The sequence below is a fragment of the Malaya genurostris genome, chromosome 3, assembly GCF_030247185.1.
Source record: "Malaya genurostris strain Urasoe2022 chromosome 3, Malgen_1.1, whole genome shotgun sequence".
In the NCBI taxonomy this organism is placed as follows: Eukaryota; Metazoa; Arthropoda; class Insecta; order Diptera; family Culicidae; genus Malaya; species Malaya genurostris.
Genome location: NC_080572.1, coordinates 5,548,739 through 5,565,312, shown reverse-complemented (window position 1 = coordinate 5,565,312; position 16,574 = coordinate 5,548,739). Strand labels below are relative to the sequence as shown.

Here is a 16,574-nt window from a genome sequence, read left to right as displayed (position 1 = left end):
CAAATCGCATGATCTTGGTGGCCAACTTACCGGTCCATTTCTTGAGATGAATTGTTCTCCGAAGTTTTCCCTCAAAATGGCCATAGAATCGCGAGCTGTGTGGCATGTAGCGCCATCTTGTTGAAACCACATGTCAACCAAGTTCAGTTCTTCCATTTTTGGCAACAAAAAGTTTGTTAGCATCGAACGATAGCGATCGCCATTCACTGTAACGTTGCGTCCAACAGCATCTTTGAAAAAATACGGTCCAATGATTCCACCAGCGTACAAACCACACCAAACAGTGCATTTTTCGGGATGCATGGGCAGTTCTTGAACGGCTTCTGGTTGCTCTTCACTCCAAATGCGGCAATTTTGCTTATTTACGTAGCCATTCAACCAGAAATGAGCCTCATCGCTGAACAAAATTTGTCGATAAAAAAGCGGATTTTCTGCCAACTTTTCTAGGGCCCATTCACTGATTTGCAAGCGTTGCTCGTTAGTAAGTCTATTCATGATGAAATGTCAGAGCATACTGAGCAAATAATAATGCATGAAAATCATAACCTCAAAAAATCTGAGCAAATACTAATGCATGAAAATCCTAACCTCAAAAAAATCACCTTTTAGAAATTTACTTATGATATTTAATTTTGATAACATAATTGCATATTCTATTGCTTTTAGATTCTCTAGGAATGTGTCTAATTGAAAAGCTATCGATATTTTTTGGTTTTCTGACAGAATGTAATCGTCGATTTTTAAAATTGAGTTCAACATGCTTTGGTGATTTCTGATTTCTCTGTTTACTAGGTTAAGCCTGTTTTCAAATTTGGAATTAATTTGGATTTGTCTATTGTTTTGTTTAACGATAGAATTACCAGTTTTTCGCAATTCATCTAAATTATTATTGATAATTTTCAGATCTTCTGCGTCGAGATTACCTGTTATGAACTTGATTGTACTTCCTAATAAGTCGATAGACCTCCTGTATCTGTTTGATTGCAAATTTAGTGTGCTATAAATGAATTTTACTCTCTGAGTTTCATTTCGAGAATGTCTGATAAACTGCTTGATGAATTCTTAGTTTGATTAATTACATTTTCTGAAATAGATATTGAAATTTCAAGTTGTGAGAAATCGATCACATGCAATAATCTGTCGTATCCTGCAATTACTCGTCCATCCCCCCTTTTAAGAAGCAACGCTCCTGCGTTGTTCGTAATGTCATGAATCTGGATGGATTGTGCATGGGATGAAATGAGGATTGTGAAGGTGGTGTATAGGAATAGAATCCATTGTTCGCAAGCCATGTTTTCTTTTCCTGAAATTAGATTTATGTTAGTTTGTTCTTTTAATATTTTCTTTGTGTATTTCCCGCCCAGAGTCGTCTATCAGCAATCTACCTTGATTTTCAGCGACTATGACCGGTGAATACATAGGATATGTTTTTTTCTTTATTCCTTGCACTTTCTTGTATCTAGTTGAATTTTGTTGGAACTCAGGAATGCTTTCTTTGTTTTTATTGTGATAGCGTAAATTTTCTTGTTTTGATTTTTCATGGGCCAAAATGATCTCATCGTAAACTTTGTTTCTACTTTCTATTAGCATTTCCGTATCTAGAGGCCTTTCTTGGGAATCTTTCAGCCCATAAAAAGCTTCTCTAGGTTTCATTTTAATAGCGGAATGGATTGTGTTGTTATATTGTGTGCAAGCAATATAGAAGGTTTCTTTTAAGTTCAGTTCTTTAAATGTTGGTTTGATACAGCGAAAGATTTCTGCAATGGTGGAGTGAAATCTCTCGACAGTACCGTTACTCTCACTGTGGTTGGCAGGGGTGAAGAATACTTCAATATTGAGGTCATGAAGTAGTCCTCTAATTTCAATTGATCTCAAGGATGGTTCGTTGTCACAAACTATTTTCCGTGGTGTACCATGTATTTTTAAAAACTTAATCAATCCTTTTCTTACGTCTATAATGTTACGGGATTTAATGTGTGTCAACGATCCGAACCTTGAAAATTTGTCAATAGCTGAAAGGAAATATGTTTTCTCTGCAGTAAAGATATCTATGTGTACTATGTCTAGGGGTCTTTCCGGGTTAGGTGTACTGCCTATTTTTAAATTAAACGGGTGGCGATCATATTTATTTTTATTACATGTTTCGCAAAGCTTGATATATTCTCGTATCTTCGCTTTCATCTTGGGGAAGAAAAATCTATTCGAGATTTGTTCGTTGTTTTCCCAGATGCCTCTATGAGCACGTTCGTGCGTTTGCTCTATGATCAGGTTTTTTTCTTCTGGGGTTCTTAGGTCTATTAGCAACTTTTGTGTCAAATAAACTTTGAATTGATTTGCTCTATTAAAATGATTTTTATACACAGTCTAAATAAGGTTCATGAGGTTCTCTGGACAATAAATACAATTTGTCCGTTTTAAATCCATGTAATCCTTAAATATGCTAAATATTATTGGTACCCCAAAGACACATCTCGTTATGGTTCTTCGATAGACTCTCGGGAAGATTTCTTCGTAATGATCGGGTTCGTCGGGTCCTATTTTTAGAATAATTTGATTGCTGAAGGCATTTAGCGGTTGTTCTGTACAACTTATAAACTCGGAATCATCCGTGTCGGCTGAATGAACGGTCATATTGGATGATGCACTTTCATTATTATTAAGCTCATTTCGAATCCGGGAGAGGCTGTCAGCGACTACGTTTTGCTTACCCGGGCGGTAGCGTATTTCATAATCGAATTCGCTCAGTGAAAGACGCCAATGGACAAGTCTATTGTTGGTGTCTTTCAAGTTGAGACCATATGTGAGTGGCTTGTGATCCGTGTACAGAGTGAATTTCCTTGAGCTGGGGTTAATGGCTTATATGGAAATCGTGGAAATGGTGCGCGATTTTGCATTGGATACTTTTGAACAGGGTGTTGAACTAGTTTATTTGGAATTGGAGGTGGTATTATTAATTGGTTCTGCCTGTTTGGATTTCTTGCGTGGTGATAGTTTGCTTCTTCTAAACAAAGTCTTAGAGCGTCTTTTAGTGTTGACGGTGTTTGTGCTCGTATTATCGGTCCTAGGGGCTCTTTTAATCCTCCTAAGAAAACTTTAAGGCCCATATCCTGATATAGTTTGATTTTTGCTAACTTTACCTGTTCGTTTACCGTGTTCAGGTTAAGTAAATTGATTAGTAGTGAAATAATGTGGGAGACTTTTCCGTAAAAGTTTTCTACTGTCGTTGTTTGTTCGAGGCGATATAGGTCTCGGCTCAAACATACTTCGTCGCGCCTATCGCTATAATGCGTGATTAAATTATTTTTAATTTCGTTCCAATCGAGGTTTGTTCCGTATAGCTCTAGCACGCTATCGGCCTCGCCTTGGATTTTACTTCGAATAGCCAGCAACCAGACATTGTAGATTGCAGTTCCTCTAGCGTTGTCAATGATCGGTAGCAATTGATCTATTGACTTTAAAAATGTATGTAATTTTATGGGGTTGCCATCAAACGATGGCAAATCTTTGATAATTTGAGGCGTTTGGAGGGATTTTAATATTTCCTCTACACGCGGTACTTGGTTTTGCGCAGCAGCGCTCGCTTGAGCAGCGAGTACTGCTTCTGCAGCGCCGATTGCTTCCACTTGAAGCTGTGCAATTTGCTCGTCTTTTTCGTTTAACAGACGACGAAGCTCGCCAATTTGGTTTTGGTATTCCATTGTAAAATTTATTAAATTATGCACTTTTTGTTTCTTAAATTATTCACTTTTGTTTCTTCAATTATTCACTTTTTAAATTATTTAAAGATATAAAAATGCAGACTTACCTTTGATTTCACGATGTTCGTTCGCGATCTTAGATGAGTTCTGGATTGCGATATTCACTCGCGGATGGGATTTCTTGGTTCACGAATTTTCCCGGTTTTTAAACACAAATTCACAATATTCACTCGTGAATGCTCGATTGCGGTTTAAAAACTATTCGGTAAAATCCGCACGACTGCGCCAATTAAGTTTTCGAATTCGTTAAGAGGGTTTTTAAAAAGCCAAACGCATTGATCGAAGTCTAAATTAGAACTGATTTATTTTATGAAATGTTCGATACATCGAAGAGCCCTGTCTTTGTCCCTAAACTGCTGATTTGACGGCTAGCAACGATGGTCCTCCGGTCACGTACGGTGTTGGGTTGAGTTCGTTGGCGTTCCACTTCGGTGTTGCTGACTTCGCTGTATTGCTTGGAGCTTCTATCGGTTGTCCGGTTAAGTTTGGTTGGGGAGTATCGCGTTTAACTATATATATATATATATATATATATATATATATATATATATATATATATATATATATATATATATATATATATATATATATATATATATATATATATATATATATATATATATATATATATATATATATATATATATATATATATATATATATATATATATATATATGTGTGCATGTGAGATTGTGGCAAAAATATGCACTTACTTTTCTCCGACATGGCTGGATTGGATCGATTTTAAGAACCTAGGCTCAAATTAAAGTTACTCTTGCCCAAAAGGAGTTATTATTATTTTAATATGTATCTGAAATGTTCCTGAACTTGGTCCGGATACGACTTCCGGTTCAGGAATTACGGGATGGGGAATGTTTGATATTCCTAGCTATAGTATAGAGCAACAATGTAAAATACAGAAATTCTTTTAAATTGGACTCAAAACTGTTCCAACTGGCCATACGGCTATACTAATCCTTAGAATGCGGTTTCGAAAGTACCGGAAACAGGAATCAAAATTGTCGAAACGGGACTCACTTTTTTCCAAAATTGCTCTACCGATTATCACAAACGCAAATGAAAGGTCTTCCGGAACTACTAAGAAAAGTGTGTTTAAAATCTCAAACCGTGATTTAGGCTGATGCTGCAAAAACCTGCAAAAAATCTTGTAATTTTGTCTGTAAACCATTTCGATCTTTAGGCTATACTAGTTTACGTCCGAACAAACTTCCCAATTTCTATTCAATGCGCAAATTTTCCAAGAATACCACAATAATATTGCTAAGTTCACAAGCTACATGAAAAAGGCATCATCACATCACTAGATCGACTAAAGCACGTATTTTGCGATGGGTAGATGCAGAAAATTTCAATGAATCAGAAGTTACCATCGTGAAATGCGGAAAGTTCGCAGACATTTTTTTGCGGCATCGCGAATCAAAAAATGAGTCACAATGGTTTTTACCTTTCGCTGTAGGAGATTTAACCGAAAAGTGATCAAATTAAACGGTTCTATATTACTAAAATGTTCGTAAATTAAAATCTTATTAATGCTAGAAAATGTAATTAAAAATAAACTGAATAACTCTGATAAGTTTTGTTCTTTGAAAATTGAAAAGCATTATAAAAATTCCAGGCTTAGTATTATGGAAAAAGTCTTACCACTATTATTGAAAGGATATGCCATGTACCTTTCCTCCGTCATGAGCATTGAAACTCAATGAATTTTCAAACTTTTTCGACTGAAAGGTGGTTCCATGTCTAATCTAGTGAAGCATGAAGATATTTTTTTCGTGCTGAATACTACTCATCATATTCTCTTGAAAAGCAATGCAATACATATGATCATGATTCTGTGCTGAAATAAATCCCACGAAAAAAAAATATGCACTCGGCGAAGCTGTGCATTTTCGCTTCACTATTCAAATATTTACACCAGATTGGAAATAAACATACTTTGCTGGATGATGAACATTTTCGTTCGCTGTTATTTTTACTATTCACACGCTTGAAAAGGCGAATCCAAATCTAGTAATGGCCCACAACGAAAGTGGCCAACTTCTGATCCCGGAGCCATGGACTGTAGGCTCAGCATCTCTCATGCGAGTACCGCCCGGAATGCAGTATATACTCGGTATATACGTGGGCTAAATTTCATAAAAACGTCAACTATGTAGGTTATTGGATTCGTGAGCGTGGTTTCAGTTCTTTTTTTCGGTTTTTTCATTTCTATTTGGACAGCCGGAAAATTTTGCATAGAGTGAATTGAATTCACACCCCTTCGAGGCAAGCTGCCGTTGGCCAGCCTACCGTTGATCCACTGAGTCAAATCAACCGTTTGTGTCGATATGGAGGAGCTTCGAAACGAGGAAAATTGGATGATCCAATTACAAATGGAAAAGTCTCGCTTTCCTCGTTTAACAAATTCAATGGGAGCAAAAGTCCACTAGGCAAAAAAAAATTTAATCGAATTTGTTACCAATTGAAGCTCCCACGAAAAAAAGGTACTTTACCCAGAAAAATAAAATTTTAATACTACCCTGATGGCGGTGAAGAACTTCGATAACTAATGCTCCATAACGAGCCAATACCCTCTAGTCTGCTATTGAGATGCGTTACTGTGGTCTTCAGAGTACCAATTCTCGTCGTGGTTTATTGAATTTTCGGTTCCGTCGCGAGCCGGAATTTCTTTTTGCGAATTGGACAGCAAAGCAAGCAGAAGCAACGAAAAATGACACTTGAGCGGTTTAAGACAAATTAAAGAAAATAAAGTCCCACTCGACTAATGCCTCCCGAGCAGATCCGACCAAGATGACTTCTGCCGCTATTTGAGACTATTCAAAGATCAAAACTAGCAGCAGACGTGTTTGGGGCGTTCCATCTCACTTTGAGAAGTAAATTTTTAACGTTTGTCAAATACGATTAGGCTTCGTTCGATGGGATCTGATCTATCATGGTATGCTTTTTAGCATTTGTGAAACGTACTGCCCTAAAAGTTGCTTCAAGTGTCACGTTCTGTCGGGAAATAAGTTTCCGATTCGATTGAGCTGACGACTGCCTGTGGTTGGAAGTTCGATTCATGTTGGAAGAAAAGCTCTGCGATTTGAGAAGAGGATGAGTTACATAAAATTACGCAGTGGTAGAAGGTATGTTAACGGAAGAAAAACTGTTGAACAACATATTGAAACAATGAAATGAGACTGAAATTGGAGTCATTATATATCAAAACGATTTTCACCGGGAGCTCTTTTGGCCTCTAACAGTTGACCGGTAGAAAACAAGGAAAGCTACATGTCATTATTATAGGAACTATAAAACCGCATGAGCTGCACTATTCCGAAGAAACGTCCCACCTGCAACTGGTTGAAAATTAATATCGAATTCCAACTTCATATAAGGATAATAACGACTAGACCGCTGTTGAACGTACTTCATAGTAAGCACCATACGTGTTCCGAAATGCAACCACAATCCAAATTCAGCTGGGTTGAAGCAGTAAATAAAATGGGAACTGTAAAATTTAATTTTCCGGTTGAACACGCACACATTGCTGACTCGTTGGAAGGTACTTATATTCTGCAATTGTACATCTTCCGAGTGTACCGTAAACTGTTCAGCTTCGAATCATATGTGCTCCAACAGTGGCCCAGCTCATCTGTATTTGTGTTTGTGTTCGACATCAAAACCAGATGGTAAATAGTGCACATCCGATATTAATTCCTGTTTCACAATAAATTGTGTTCTGCATATAAGCAGTACCACCTCTTCCCGCATAACTATCCGCACACCCTACGCCATCGGGGAAAATTGCTGCCGCATTAGTTCGGAAAAACACACAAAGAACTCCACTCGTTCGTCAATAAATATGCACCGACTGTTGCAACATGCAGGCAGCCGGCTGGCTTCCTGTTGAAGTGCAATCGAAAGAAAGTAACAGAAATCATACCAATGAGTCTGGTCTGATGCGAGCCATGACCCACATCGTTCGGAACGCAATCCCGGCAAGGATATTCGAACACGGTTACCGCTGGGGGATCGTTCCTACATATATGAGAAACTGCACGTGATTTGAGTGTTTGAAATACTTTGTAGTGGAGCCTACCAAACCGCCATTGCGTCTCCGGAACCGGCTGCTCGCAGCGGTAGCTAAACTCGTACAATCGCTTGGAAATTAATACCGTGCACTGCAATGAATGCGAACCGACCAGCTGCATGAAGAAGGCTTGAGTTCGGAACCGTGTTGCCGTCGTAGCGATGCAATCAAACTATAGTTGACAATGGCAGTGCATGGAACGGAACGAGAAATTCCCACCCCACGATCAAACTCTTTTCGAAATACATGCTGCGAAAATATTTCAAGGAGGCTAAAATCAGAGAATGTTTAGTTTGTACTTGAATTTTGTTCAAGTACAAAATCGAAGCGATGGATTCGGGTAATTCATAATAGTGTACCTTAATGCTCCTGTCTCTTATTCAGATAACGCTTCCGAGTCCGATGTTATCTGCAAAAATACATTTGAACCTCATAATGAACCTTTTTGAAGTTTGCAAATTAGCCCAAGTGATGTGATGTGATGTGAAGTGAAGTCACCATCAGTTCAAGGACTTGCCAGTGGATGCGGGTAGACTTACAGTAGCCCCGATATGACTCATCCATTCACTTTCTTACTATAGCTGTTACCGAAAAGCGAACCAAAAGGGTTGGGCGGATATGTAAGTAGAGTCACTTACTCGTATTCCGCGGGAATAAAAGATGGATGAAGCATATCGCTATAAATGCTTAAACCTGCCTGATGATTTGTTTGAGAAGGGCGCGTCAGACTCATTTCAAACCTTCAGAAGGAAACAAGTTTCCTTCAAGTGACTTGGGCTGGCTATCCACAATCCCTCGTCCAGTCATCAATTCATCCGACGCCCTGATGCTCCCTCCTCTTTACGCCCCCGTGCATAATATTTTATACTGATAAATGCAATAAAACATAGTGTAATGAAATTAGTATAACATAAAATGATATAATAGATTACAAAATAATATAATATAACATAATATAATATAATATAATATATTTTAATTAAATATAATATAATACAATGTCATACAATATAATATAATATATTATTAAACAATATATAAAATAACAGTTAATGTAGAGTCAGTTATGCTCTTCTATCATCGCAATACTGCAGGAAGTAGAATATTTCTCTTTTAATAATAATATCCGAATCCACAAAAATAATATATGTTATTATTATTGATTACAAATTAATAATAATAATAATAACAATAAATATAATAATGAAAATAATAATAAAAAACAATATAATGTAGTACAATGAAATATTTAATAAATAATATAATGAATAAAATGATATGTTGCGATATGCTATGATATTATATTACTTGAATTTATAAGTCATTTCTCATCCTCTTATTCTGCCATCAACGCATTCCATCGACCAATTGTCACCACAGACACACGTGTAGGCATGAAACAGGAACCAGTGAGGACCAAGCTCACCTTGTGACGACCTTGATATTTAGTTAAAAGATTACTTTAAAAATGATAACTTATAAGGAAAACAAATTTATATTTTGCGCAGAGGTACTACTCATAATAAACCCTATAATATAATATAATACGATATAATATGATATAATGCAATGCAGTATAATACCATACAGCATATTATATAATAACATAAAATAGTGTAAGACGATAATATATGAAATAATATGCTATGATACAATATAACAATTAATGTCGCAGTGTAAGTTACGCTCTTCTAATAATAATAATAATAATAATAATAATAATAATAATAATAATAATAATAATAATAATAATAATAATAATAATAATAATAATAATAATAATAATTGTTGAATTTGATAGTAAATCGAGATGCTTCTGTAGTAATACCAGTAAAACGATAAGTTGCCATAAACATTGTATTCCATTTTCAGCTGTTCCGCACATACACTGTTACTCGAGTTAGATACTTAGTAGGTAAATTAATTGTGTTCGATTGGAATAAAGATTATTAGTTTTCTTGCCGTCAAGCGGTGAACATCGTTTCGATATATTCCGCTTCCTTATTCCGCTGAAGTGGATCGGTAAATCGATAGGAGAAAACACAACGTAGGGTCGATTGCGCGATCATAGTTGGTGCCGTGACCAGGATCCAGTTACAAACGGTCGCCATTGCCGATTCACTGAGCGACAATTACGCTTGATGCACATAGGAACGCCATCTTACCAACGCCGTTCAGCGTCTGAGAATCAGTGAGCGTCGCCATCATAAATTTGGACGTATTTCTTTGGAAAATATTTGCAAGGCCTGATATAATCAGGCAGAAGGTTAGTTTCTGTCCAAATTTTAATAGATGCCATCAGGTGCGCTCTAGATTTCCGTTTCTGTTTTTCTGGTTTTGCATGCACAAGTTTCCTGCTTCGACGATCTCGATAACGGAAAGCAATATTCGTATTCCTGGTTTATTTCCGCGATTATCTTTGTTGAAAATTTCGGAGTTCGTTTGGTACCTGCAATCTACACCACCGTCATCTCGATTTGACTCGCAGTTCATCAGATTTCTGAGTGGACCTAACGGACTACAAACTATTCATCGCTGGCATTACCATCTTTTGTTGTTCCTGAATTTGATAATAAATTCAAGGCATTACTTGCCTTGGAAAAGGTGAGTACCTTTCCAAGCTTTTCAATTTTCTCCTCCGGGTCTACCGTGGTCTTTTTCTGTAGATCAACATCGCCATTCATACATTACGACGATCTCGTTGTTCCTGAAAACCTGCTCCGATCAAAATGGCCGACGAACAAAGATTGGCTCAACTACATTCAAGGAGAGCCACCATGATGGATGCGTTGGGTCGGGCTGAGGCTTTTCTGGAAAATTATGATGAGCACCGGGATGCGGCACAGGTGCCATTGAGGCTTGAGTATCTTAACAATATGTGGACTACCCTGGAGGAAATTCAAGCTCAACTGGAAGATGAAACTACCGACGAAGGAGGTAAGGCGCAACATGCAACCATTCGTGCCAATTTCGAGCCAAGGCTGTTTACAATAAAAGCTTCGTTTCTTACTAAATTGACTCCGCTTCCTACCACTAGTAGCCCTCAAACTTCCGCTCTCTCTGGTATCAAACTTCCTACCATTTCGCTTCCGGAGTTCGATGGAAATTATGAACAGTGGCTTACCTTCCATGACACCTTCTTAGCACTGATCCACAATAATGCTGACGTTCCGCCAATTCAAAAATTTCACTACTTGAAAGCCGCCGTCAAGGGGGAGGCTGCCTCTCTGATTGAGTCCATCGCCATTTGTTCTGCCAACTACCATCTGGCTTGGGAAACACTCGAAGGACGGTACTCAAATGATTATCTTTTGAAAAAGCGACATTTGCAAGCACTTTTCGACGTCCCACGTATGAAAAAAGAAAACGCAGCTACCTTACATGGATTAGTAGATGAATTCGAGCGACACACGAAAATTCTGCACCAACTAGGAGAACCAACAGGCTCATGGAGTACCATTCTCGAGCATCTGCTATGTACTCGTCTCCATGATGATTCCCTCAAAGCCTGGGAAGACCACGCATCGACTGTCGAAAATCCAAACTATGCGTGTTTAATAGAATTTCTGCAAAGAAGAACACGAGTTCTAGAGTCCATTTCTGTCAATCAGCACCCTATTTCAAATACGTCTAACAATAGTGACAGTACATCATCTAATCATTTCAAAAGACATCCACAGTTTCGCATGTCTTCCTACGCTTCTACCGCCAGTTCATCTATCAAATGTCCCGTATGCAACCAATCGCATTCCCTGCCTAGATGTGAAAAATTTATCCAACTGTCGATGACTGAACGCCAGAAACTGGTCAACTCTAAGCGGCTTTGTCACAACTGCATTAAAGGAAATCATTTTGTGCGCAACTGCCCGTGTGATGTGAATTGCAAGAAGTGCAATCAGCGCCATCATACTCTTTTGCACTTAGACCAACAAACCAGCAATAACCAAAGAACAAGCAATGATGGTTCTTCACGTGCGAGAAATATTACCCTTTCCACTAAAATGAACGCTACAGAACCATGTGAACAAGCTAGTGTTGCTGCTACGGAATTGGTACTTTCGGCTGAAACGAGTGCCTCAGTTCGACACCCTCGAGAAAATGTATTTTTACTCACTGCCATCGTAAACGTGATGGATACATACGGTCAAGCACATCCGGCGCGCGCATTGCTCGATAGCGCATCGCAGCCAAATTTAATGTCAGAGCGTATGGCACGAATACTTCGTCTGAAAAGAAATCCCGTTAACGTTACTATTCAAGGAGCTGGACAAATGTGTAAACCAATACGCGAATCAGTTTTCACACATATCGCGTCCAGAAAGGAGAACTTTTCTTTCGGAATTGAGTTTCTTGTAATGGATAAAGTCACTGCTGATCTTCCAGCCCAAAATGTAAACACAGCTGGATGGATGATTCCAAAGGACGTATTTCTAGCAGACCCATCATTCAATAAATGCCAACCGATCGATTTGGTTATCGGTGCCAAGCATTTTTACGCGCTGTTTCCGACAGCAGCTCGCATGCAACTTCATAATGATCTACCGCTTCTGATAGACAGTGTATTTGGATGGATTGTGGCAGGTTCTGCAACTGAAGGCTCATATAAGCGAAATACAGCACCAACTCGCAACGTAGTAGCAGTGTCCATGATTACCCTGGAGGAAACGTTGGAACAGTTTTGGAAAATGGAGGATCTGACAACTAAGGATAATTTCTCTGTGGAAGAACGCCATTGTGAGTCTCTCTATCAAACAACAGTTGCAAGAAACCATGAAGGAAGATATATTGTACGCTTACCTCGAAAGCCAGATTTCGATGTTTTGTTAGGCAAGTCCAAAGCGAACGCTTTACGTAGATTTACCTATTTAGAAGCACGCTTAGAGCGTAATTTCAATTTGAAATTTGAATACCATCAATTCATGAAGTCTGGGTCATATGCAGTTAGTAGAACCCAATGATGATAATTGCTGCAAGGCGTATTATTTACCCCACCATCCGGTAATAAAGGAATCAAGCACTTCTACCAGAGTTCGTGTTGTGTTTGACGGCTCGGCAAAAACCTCTTCCGGATACTCCTTGAATGATGCTCTCTGCGTTGGACCAGTTGTTCAAGACGATCTACTTACCATAATTCTTCGTTTCCGTAGCTACCCAATCGCCCTAGTTGGAGACGTAGAGAAAATGTACCGACAAGTGCTTGTACACCCAATCGATGCCCCTTTCCAACGTATTTTATGGAGATTCTCTCCTGACAACCCCATTCAAACGTACGAGTTGCGTACCGTCACTTATGGCTTAGCTCCTTCATCCTTTCTTGCCACTCGTACGCTTCGTCAACTAGCTAATGATGAAGGTGAATCATATCCACTTGGACGCCGAGCCCTGCAGAAAAATTTCTATGTCGACGATTTTATCGGGGGGGCCGAATCAGTGGAAGAGGCCTTACTCGTACGCCATCAACTTGCTGAGCTGCTCCAGAGAGGAGGGTTTACTCTTCGCAAATGGACCTCCAATCGACTCGAAGTTTTGCAGGACTTAAATGAAGATCAAATTGGCACTAAATCTACATTGCAGTTCACTCCCCACGAAACTATAAAAGCGTTAGGAATTTATTGGGAGCCGGAAAAAGATTATCTGCGATTTGATTCACATATACAGCATCGTGACGATCCACCAACTAAGCGCTCCATATTGTCCGACATTGCTAAATTATTCGACCCGCTTGGTCTCATCGCTCCTGTTGTCGTCAGAGCAAAAATTTTGATGCAAGAATTATGGTTATTACCATTAGGATGGGACGAACCTGTTCCAGATAAGGTTCGGCTGAAATGGGAGAAATATCACCAAGACTTACCAAAAATCGTTGCCTATAGGGTAGCCCGTTGTGCGTTTCTTTCTCAATCAAAAATACAGCTGCACACCTTCGCTGACGCATCTGAATCTGCATATGGTGCGTGCTGCTATGCTCGCTGTGAGGATGAGTTGGGAAACATAACAGTCCAGTTGCTTGCTTCTAAATCTCGTGTGGCTCCATTAAAACGCCTAACTTTGGCTCGACTTGAACTCTGTGCGGCAGTTTTAGCTGCTCATTTGTATGATCGAATAAAACAATCCATAGATGTTAATGTGTCTGTATCATATTTCTGGTCAGACTCCGCTACAACTTTGCAGTGGCTCCGATCACCCCCCAATACTTGGCAAACGTTTGTAGGAAACAGAGTAGCAGAAGTGCAGCAGTTCACTCACGGATGTCAATGGATGCACGTTTCTGGTCATGAAAACCCTGCCGATCTTGTATCGCGGGGAATGTCAGTTGAAGACTTTCTGAAAAGTTTTCTATGGGCCCAAGGGCCTCGCTGGTTATCACAACCTTCACACATTTGGCCAGTGTCTATTCCACCTGATGCAATTGATGGCGAACTGGAAGTGCGACGTGTGGTTGCAGTGACACAGCTGACTTCACCAATCAATTCATTATTTCTACGATGGTCTTCTTACACTCGCTTACTACATGTTGTTGGATACTGTTCAAGATTTATTACAAATCTCCGCAAGAGAACCAGAACGAAGCCTCTCCCCCTAACAACCCAAACTGTTGAATCATTATCTGTGGAAGAATTGTCAAAAGCGAAAACGATACTAGTTCGTCTTGCACAGCAAGATGCCTTCGGTACTGAAATAAAGGTACTCAAAGATGGTAAATCATTATCTAAACAATCCCGCATTCGTCAAATGAGTCCATTTTTGGACAGCGAAGAAGTATTGAGGGTCGGCGGTCGCTTGAATCTATCTCAATTGCCATATCAAGCGAAACATCCAGCACTCCTTCCTAGTTTTCATCCATTCGCTCGCTTACTAGCAGAACATTACCATCGCAAGATGCTACATGCAGGTGGGAGACTATTGTTATCAACAATTCGCGAAGAATTTTGGCCACTTCAGGGACGCAGATTGGTTCACCATGCAGTACGGAACTGTTTCCGCTGCACTCGCCTTAATCCCGTACCTGCACGCCAACAGATAGGCCAGCTTCCTGTACATCGAATTGTACCAAGCCGTCCGTTCAGTATCGCTGGTGTAGATTACGCCGGTCCCCTCTACCTAAAACCGATTCATAAGCGTGCTTCTCCAGCGAAAGCCTATATATGCGTATTCGTCTGCTTCGCCACCAAAGCTGTTCACCTGGAGCTCGTCAGTGACTTAACGACGCAGGCCTTTCTTTGTGCCCTTCGGCGCTTTATAGCCAGACGTGGACGTCCTGTTCACATTTATTCAGATAACGGTAAGAATTTTGAAGGTGCCAAAAACGAGCTTACTGAACTTTTTGCTATGCTTCAAAACCAGTGCGAAATTAATAAAATTTCATCCTCTTGCTCCGAAGAAGGAATCACTTGGCATCTTACCCCACCGAAAGCACCTCATTTCGGAGGTTTGTGGGAAGCAGCCGTCAAAGTTGCCAAGAGGCATCTATTTCGACAATTGGGTGCAACACGATTGTCTTTTGAAGATATCAGTACAATACTTACTCAAATAGAGTCGATGATGAATTCTCGACCCTTGTTACCTATGTCGGACGATCCAAATGATCTTGCCGCTCTCACACCAGCTCATTTTTTGATCGGAACCAGCATGCTCGCCCTGCCCGACCCAGACCATCGCAACATTCCATTTAATCGGCTCGACCATTATCAGCAATTGCAAGTGCATGTTCAGAAAATTTGGCTACACTGGCGTAAGGAATATTTACAGGAGATGCAGAAAGACACTACAATGCAGTTGCGGAATGACCAAATTGTACCCGGTAGTATGGTCATCGTCGTAGATGAGCTACAACCACCGATTCGCTGGCCACTAGCTCGAATTGTATCAACAATACCAGGTCCTGATGGTTTGGTGAGAGTTGTCTCACTCCGTACAGCTAGAGGAGTCATTAACCGCCCGATCACCAAAATCTGCCTACTTCCGGACTCAACCTTAGTTGCAGAAGCAGATGAAGATGAACAAATGCTGGCTACCAACCCACAACCGGCCCAACTGAATAAAATTGCTGAAAATAAACAAAATTTGTTAGGAATTATTATGTGAATTAGATTTGTTTTGAAATATGACATTTCAAGGAGGCAGTGATGTTGAATTTGATAGTAAATCGAGATGCTTCTGTAGTAATACCAGTAAAACGATAAGTTGCCATAAACATTGTATTCCATTTTCAGCTGTTCCGCACATACACTGTTACTCGAGTTAGATACTTAGTAGGTAAATTAATTGTGTTCGATTGGAATAAAGATTATTAGTTTTCTTGCCGTCAAGCGGTGAACATCGTTTCGATATATTCCGCTTCCTTATTCCGCTGAAGTGGATCGGTAAATCGATAGGAGAAAACACAACGTAGGGTCGATTGCGCGATCAATAATAATAATAATAATACATGATGTAATTAACAACAGAATTATATGTTGTAATATACTATGATAAACATTGCACTTTAGGATGGGCTTCAACCTACAAGCCATTTCGCACCCTCTCATTCTCCTACTAACGCAGAAGGCGATAGCACCCAGTCGACGCCGTTCTAATGACCAAATGTCATCATAGACGCTCGGGGAGGCATGAGATAGGGACTTGTGAGGACTTAGTTATCTCACCATTTGACGACCAGTTTGCAAATTAGCCCAAGTAAGTCGAAATTGGATAAACCATATTAGAAAAACTTGTGCGGAAA

At 39.5% G+C, this 16,574-nt stretch overlaps 1 pseudogene; it reads left to right on the top strand.

The window, feature by feature from the left end:
- The first annotated feature begins 10,581 nt into the window (after positions 1-10,581).
- LOC131438544 (uncharacterized) lies at positions 10,582-16,126 on the top strand (annotated as a pseudogene).
- The last annotated feature ends 448 nt before the right edge of the window (positions 16,127-16,574 follow it).